Genomic DNA, 6,893 nt, shown 5'->3' with positions numbered 1-6,893 from the left:
TTGGGTTTGTGAGACTGTGTGTGTGTACATATGTAAAGGTAAGCTTGCCTGTGCATGCATGTGTGTGTACTAGGTCAGAGATCAATGTCAGAGGTCCTCCTCTATCACTACTCATCTCATTGTTTTGAGACTGGATCTCTCACTGAAACTAAAGCGCATAGACCAGCTAGGCTGGCTGATTGGCCAGTCAGTGAACTCAGGTATCTGAAAGTCTCTGCCCTTCCATTACTGAGATTTTAGGCACCAGCAGACGTATCTGGGCTTTTTACCTGTAAGCTCAGATACTCATGCTTGTACAGAAAACACTTTACCCACTAAGTCACTTCCCAAATCCCATATTCAAGTTTCATGTGTCTTTAGCTGAAATTAAAAAGAGAAAAACAAGCTTGTGTATATGTGTGCGTGCATTTAAAGAGGTCAGTGTGGGAAAACCTGGGGCTACAGGCATTATGAACTGCCGAACATAGGTGCTGGGAACCAAATCTGAGTCCTCTGCCAAGAGCAACGCATATTCTCAACTACTGAGTCACCTCTCCAGTTTCTTCCCTTTGTAATTAATCAACTGTGTGTGTGTGGGGGGGGGGGTATGCAAGGGGAGGTATGCATGCCATAGTATGTATAGAGGTTAGGTCAAACTTCCCAGTCCTCTCCTTTCACCATGTGGGTTCCAGGGATCAAACTCAGGCCAGCATGCTTGGGGACAAGCACGTTTACAGTTGACCCATCTTTTGTGGTCCTGCAGTTAGATTTTTTTTTTTAAATCTATAAAAGTACACGGTAGCTGTCTTCAGACACACCAGAAGAGCGCATCAGATCCCATTACAGATGGCTGTGAGCCACCATGTGGTTGCTAGGAACTGAACTCAGGACCTCTGGAAAAGCAGTCAGCATTCTTAACTGATGAGCCACCTCTCCAGCGACCCCCAGAAGAGTGGGTGTGGAGGCGTGGCGAATAACAGGAGATGGGCAGAGAGGTGTGGCTATCAGAGGCAGGTCTCAAACCAGGAGGGTTACAGGGTAGAAAGACAAAAAGACAGGGTCTCACTACATAGCCTTGGCTGACCTGCAAGGCATAAGAGATTGGACTACCTCTCCTCCTGAGTGGTGGGATTAAAGCTATATCACCAAGCCCAACATTGTATATGCTAACAGCTATTTAGTCTGACAATGATATATATTGCTGAAAAAAAAAATGATAGAAAAATTTCAATCAAAATACGTGATGCAAACAAAAAAATGCTTAAAAATATTTTCCTTCTAAGTTTTGAACATTTGGTACCTCCCAGCTGACTAACTGAACACCCGCTGCTTGACCACTGGGGTGTGCCCTGCCTTCCTGGAGCTTTCTACTTAGTGGGAGATGAGAAGCAAAGAGTTCCAGTCTCTCACTCTTGGGAGTCTAAATATATTTAGAAAGAGACTGCATAAATGAAATTTTTGTGCTTGCAACGGGACAGCATGGCTGCAATCCCAGCATTCTTCAACAGGTCAAAGCCAGAGCCTTAGCGGCATGGTGAGATGCACATCAGCACCCTTGCTCTACAACAAACAAACAAAATAAAATAAAAAATAAAAAGGAGCTGGGGAGAAGAACAGGGTGGGAGATAGGCTGCGAAGTAGGAAAAAGAAAAGCTTCCACATGACTGACATGTGGTGAAGTCTTTGTTTTTGTTTTAGCAAGATTTAAAAAAAAAATCTGGTAATAAAGTATCCTGGCATCCTGCTCCCTTCATGAAAAGAAAGCCAATAATTTCACATAATGCTGAGCTGGCCATTTTAAGATGCCCTCCAGGTCTTGGTTTCTGAAATTCCTTAAAAAGTCATAAAATCAAAAAGTATGTGGGTAGAAAAACAGGTCTAATTTAACACTTTCATAGAAAAAAAAAACTTTTAAAAGGCCATCTTAAGCAGGGTGTGGTCTGTACACCTTAATCCCAGCACATGGGAGGCAGAGGCAGGGGCATCTCTGAGTTAAAAGCCAGCCTAGTCTAGGACAGAGTTCCAGGACAGCCAGGGAACCCTGTTTTGAAAAATAACAAACAAACAAAACAAAAACAAAGCCATCTAAAGGTTTAACTCAGCTGGCAAGATGGCTCAGTGGGTAACAGATGAAAGCTGCTGCTGTGAGCCTGGGCTGCTGGCTTTGAGCCTGGAGCCCATATAACGGAAGGGAAGCACTCCACTGTGCCAGCTGTCCTTTGACTGACAGAAGACACACACACACAGTACAACATAGAAACCTAAAGTCTGGCAGCAGAAGCGTATGATCTACTCAGACAGGCTTTTGGTCACTTCCCAATTTTTCCCTCCTATATGAGAATTCTGCAAAGTTTATAAGCCTCCTCCCACTCCCTTAATCGGCCTCAAATTCATTGTGTGCAACACGAGGTATAAATAAATCAAACCATCACAGATTGTGGCAAATGAACAGCAATTACTACCTAGTGGTAGATAATGCCCTGAAGACACTCTGTACTTGGAAACTCCAAGCTGAAGTCGTGGTGGCACATACCTGTAATTACAGCACTGAAGAGAACAGAGACAGGAGGATCACCAATTATACACCAAGCCTAGGTTACACAGTAAGACCCTGTCTCAAACCGAGCGAACCAATTTTCAAAAAGCTTCTAGGCAGGCCAATAATTCTGAGGAGCATAATTGCTGAGCAGATCTAATAGCTAAGAAATTCTCAGAGTGAGCCAAATTCTGCATCATTTCAATAGCCCTGAACCAATACTCAGTTTCTCTTCAGAAGCTTTCCAGCACTCGAAAATCAACTTTCATGTGTAGACTGTTGTTGTTCACAGTTCTTTTAAGTGTCCCCTTTCAACAGATTTCCAACTATGACACCCAGAAAATAAATCAATCACCTTTCTATCCTATACTCGTTTTACAAACTATCGTCTAAAAATCTTTCCAGACTTGAACAAATCCTTGTCCTGTGCGCACAAAGCCCAAGGGGACTAATTCCCCGCCTGGACTGGACATTACCCAAGATTAATGAGATTCGGGTTTTCATAGGAGGTTTCTACTCTTGGGCTTATTCTTAACAATCAGTCCTGAGTTTAGACCTCAGGGCTCTTGCTCGGGAAGAAAGAAGGCAGTTTCCGTCGGGTAACAGACAATAACTGAGACCAGAAAAGAGATTCCGGAAGCAAAAGAAGCAGGGTTTTGTTCCAGGGAGCCCTCAAGGGGTGGAAAAGCCTTTCCTGAGAGCAGCGCCTGCAACGGCTGGGCGGGGCGCTACTCCTCAGACGATCTCCCAGAACCGCCATGGAGGAATTCCCCGAACCAGAACCACAGCCGCCAAACCCGTCCCACCCCCTCTAAACCTTTCGGCCAACGCTCCCCGACCGCTAGGCTAACCTGGGACTCGCAGGCTCACCGTGACTCAGAACCGCTTCGGAGTGTGGAAACCTCACAGCCGCTGAACGATAGCACCGGAAGTGCGTCAGAGCCCCGCCCCGCGGGAGGGGCGCAGCCGCCCCTCTAGGAATCCGAGAGTTCTCGGTATCCTCATTCACCGGCGACTGTTACTGTCCTAGTTGTGATCTGTTTTTTACCCCCTGTTTCTTTTTTATTCTCATTCTGTCTCCCTTCTCCCTCTTCTTTTCTTTCTTTCTTTTGGGGGTGGGTGGGTGGGTTTTGGAGGGTTATGTGGCCCTGGCTGCCCTGCAACTCACTCAATAGACCAGGCTGGCCTCGAACTGAGGGATTCACCTGCCTCTGCCTCTCAAGTGCTGGGATTAAAAGCATGAGCCATCATTGCCTGGCTCCGTTTTTGTTTTTTTGAGACAAACATGTCACTACATAGCCCTGGCTGGCCTGAAACTCTATAAACGATTTGCTTGCCTCTAGATCAATGAGTAAAGAGCTTGCTATACAAGCATGAAGACCTAAATTTGGATTTCCAGCACCACATAAAAAGACTATGGTACGAGCAGGGCAGTGATGGTGCACACCTTTAATCCCAGCACTTGGGAGGCAGAGGCAGGTGGATTTCTGAGTTCGAGGCCAGCCTGGTCTACAGAGTGAGTTCCAGGACAGCCAGGGCTATACAGAGAAACCCTGTCTTGAAAACCCAAAAAAGACTAGTACGTCACATACCTGTAATCTGAGTGCCAGGAGGATCCCTTGTGGCCTGTTGTCTGGGCAGCCTAGCTCCAGATCAGTGACACCTTGTCGCAAAAATAAGGTAGAGAAGCAATAGAAGACACCTAACATTAACCTCTGGCCTTCACATGTTTGCAAACACACTTGTGTACATGAGCACTGTACTAGTCAGGGTTCTCTAGAGTCACACAGCTTAGGGAATGTCTCTCTATACTGAGGGAATTTATTGTGATGACTTACAGTCTGTAGTCCAACTACCCCAACAATGGGCAGCTGGGAATGGGAAGTCCAAGAATCTAGTAGCTGCTCAGTCCCATGGGGCTAGTTGTTTCAGCTGGTCTTCTGTAGAAGTAGGTTCCAACACATGTGCTGGCAAGTGAGTGCAAGCAGTCTAACAAGAGGGACTCTTCCTTCTCCCAATGTCCTTATGGAGGTCTCCAGCAGAAGGTGTGCCCATAGGAAAGGTGTGCACCACCTTGCCTGGACCTGGAACTTGATTTGACCCAGGCTGACCTTGAACTCAGAGATCTCCTTGCCTTAGTCTCCTGAGATTAAAGGCATGTACCTGGGCCTGAGTTTTCCATGGCTACTGTGCCTCAAGATCTACATGTCAAGATCCAGGTCAGAATCTTCTTTCTCCCAGCCTCAAGATCTGGATCACAGGTGAGCCCTCCAGTTCTGGATTGTAATTCATTCCAGACATAGTCAAGCTGACAACCAGGAATAGCCATTACAAGCACAAACACAGAGAACAATCTGCCTGAGCTCTCGTTTATAAATGAAGAAACCAGTGTCTTGACAGATCAGATCCAGCGCTTACTAGAGTGTTAGTTGATAGCAAAGCTGAGACTAGATTTCCATTCTTTATTTGTGTATGTTTGTTTTATCACTATAGATTTTTCTCTCAGTGCTGGGGATGGAACCCAATGCCTTATGCAAGCTAGCACTTCTCTGAAGAGATTTTTTTTTTTTTTTTTTTGGTTTTTCGAGACAGGGTTTCTCTGTATAGCCCTGGCTGTCCTGGAACTCACTCTGTAGATCAGGCTGTCCTCGAACTCAGAAATCCACCTGCCTCTGCCTCCCAAGTGCTGGGATTAAAGGTGTGCGCTACCACCGCCCGGCAAGATTTTATATATATAATTAGAACTGGGTGTTCAGGTACACAGTTGTAGTCCCAGCACTTGTGAGTTGGAGGTTGGGAAATCAGGTGTTTAAGGTCATGCTCAGTTACATAAATTCCAGGCCAATTTGGCCTACATGAGACTCTGTTTTAAAAAACCTTAAAACTAAGGTTAGAGTGATGGCTCAGTTGTTACCAGCACTGGCTGTTCTTCCTGGGGTCCTGAGTTCAATTCCCAGCACCCACATGGTAGCTCACAACCAACTGTAATGAAATCTGATGCCCTGTTCTGGTGTGTCTGAAGACAGAGCACTTACATACATAAAATAAATAAATAAAAGTAAAAACTAAAGCAGGCAAAACAAAAATGTGAGGTATGACAATAAGTTGTTCATTCATATCATGTTAAATCAAGTAATTTTATGATGATCCATTTTTTTTCTTTAGTATAACCATAACCAAGAAGAAAGGAAGCAAGGATAAATTAGTTACTGTGATATATGACTAACTGGGATTTAGCCCATGCATTTCCTTTTCAGAAATAGTCTGATTTCCAATGAGTCCACAGAACAAATACTTCTCAAGAATGTGCACTATATCAGGTATGTATTATGACTCAAAAGTTTACAAATGGCAAATACACAATTTGGGAGCTTGGCAGATGGCTCAATGGGCAAAGTGCTTGGGAAATGTCTGAGTTCCTTTTCTATTGATGTGATAAAACACCACAGGCAAGGTCACTTACAGAGTGAAGGGTTTATTTGGGTTTATGGTTTCAGAGGGGTAAGGACTCATTATGGTTGGAAGGCATGCCAGCTAGAGCAGAAAACTGAGACCTCACATCTTGAACCCCCAAGTAGGAAGCAACAGAGCACACTGCAGATGGCAAGTCTTTGAACTCTCAAAACCCATCTCCTCCAGCAAGTTCATACCTCTTAAGCCTTCCTAAGCTTTGCCACCAAACAAGGACCAACTATTTAAATGCCGAAGATTATGGAATACATCTCATTCAAACCACCACTATGCAAGCCTGACTCTGAGTTCATCTATCTAGAACCTACATGAGAACCAGATACAGTCACAAACATCTCTGTAATCCCAGCACTCCTACAGAGACACACACGCACACACACACACACACACACACACACACATACACGGGGGAGGGGGGGAGAGCCAGGCAGTGGTGGTGCATGCCTTTAATTCCAGCACTTCAAGGCCAGCCTGGTCTACAGAGTGAGTTCCAGGACAGCCAGGGCTACATAGAGAAACCCTGTCTTGAAGCACCCCCCCCCAAAAAAAAAGAGAGAGGGGAGAGAGAAAGAAAGAGGGGAGAGAGAGAGGGGGGGATCTTAGCAGGCTTGTAAATGAATCATTGCAGATGCAGTCAATGATAAGGAAGAAGAGCCAAACATGTGGCTTGACTTGGACTGAGTGTGTTGTCTTGGGTATCTACAGGCTAACCCTCTGAAACATGCCCTAATTCTGTTTCCTTGTCCAAGAGCTTACTGGTTGTTTTAGCTGCTTATGTTGTTACTGTGTCAAAATACTGGACAAAAAACAACTTAAAGAAGAAAGGAAGCATTTTTGTTTCTTTCTAGCTTTGTTGTTATTGTTTGTTCAAGGGTTTCTCTCTGGTTTTTTTTTTTTTTTTTTTTTT

General features: G+C 44.8%; 1 protein-coding gene across 2 annotated transcripts in view; it reads right to left on the bottom strand.

The window, feature by feature from the left end:
* Zscan21 (zinc finger and SCAN domain containing 21) overlaps positions 1-3,463 on the bottom strand; it is a 15,796-nt gene extending 12,333 nt beyond the window's left edge. The window contains exon 1 of one of the 2 annotated variants that reach the window (XM_031338437.1): positions 3,367-3,463. The gene's annotated coding sequence lies outside the window, so the exon portion shown is untranslated. The remainder of the gene's footprint in view (positions 1-3,366) is intronic. The other variant, XM_031338439.1, reaches the window with a different exon arrangement.
* Between the last annotated feature and the right edge of the window lie 3,430 nt (positions 3,464-6,893).

The sequence above is a fragment of the Mastomys coucha genome, unplaced genomic scaffold, assembly GCF_008632895.1.
Source record: "Mastomys coucha isolate ucsf_1 unplaced genomic scaffold, UCSF_Mcou_1 pScaffold22, whole genome shotgun sequence".
Lineage (NCBI taxonomy): Eukaryota > Metazoa > Chordata > Mammalia > Rodentia > Muridae > Mastomys > Mastomys coucha.
The sequence above is the reverse complement of the archived record's forward strand: the minus strand, read 5'-3'. Positions and strand labels throughout refer to the sequence as shown.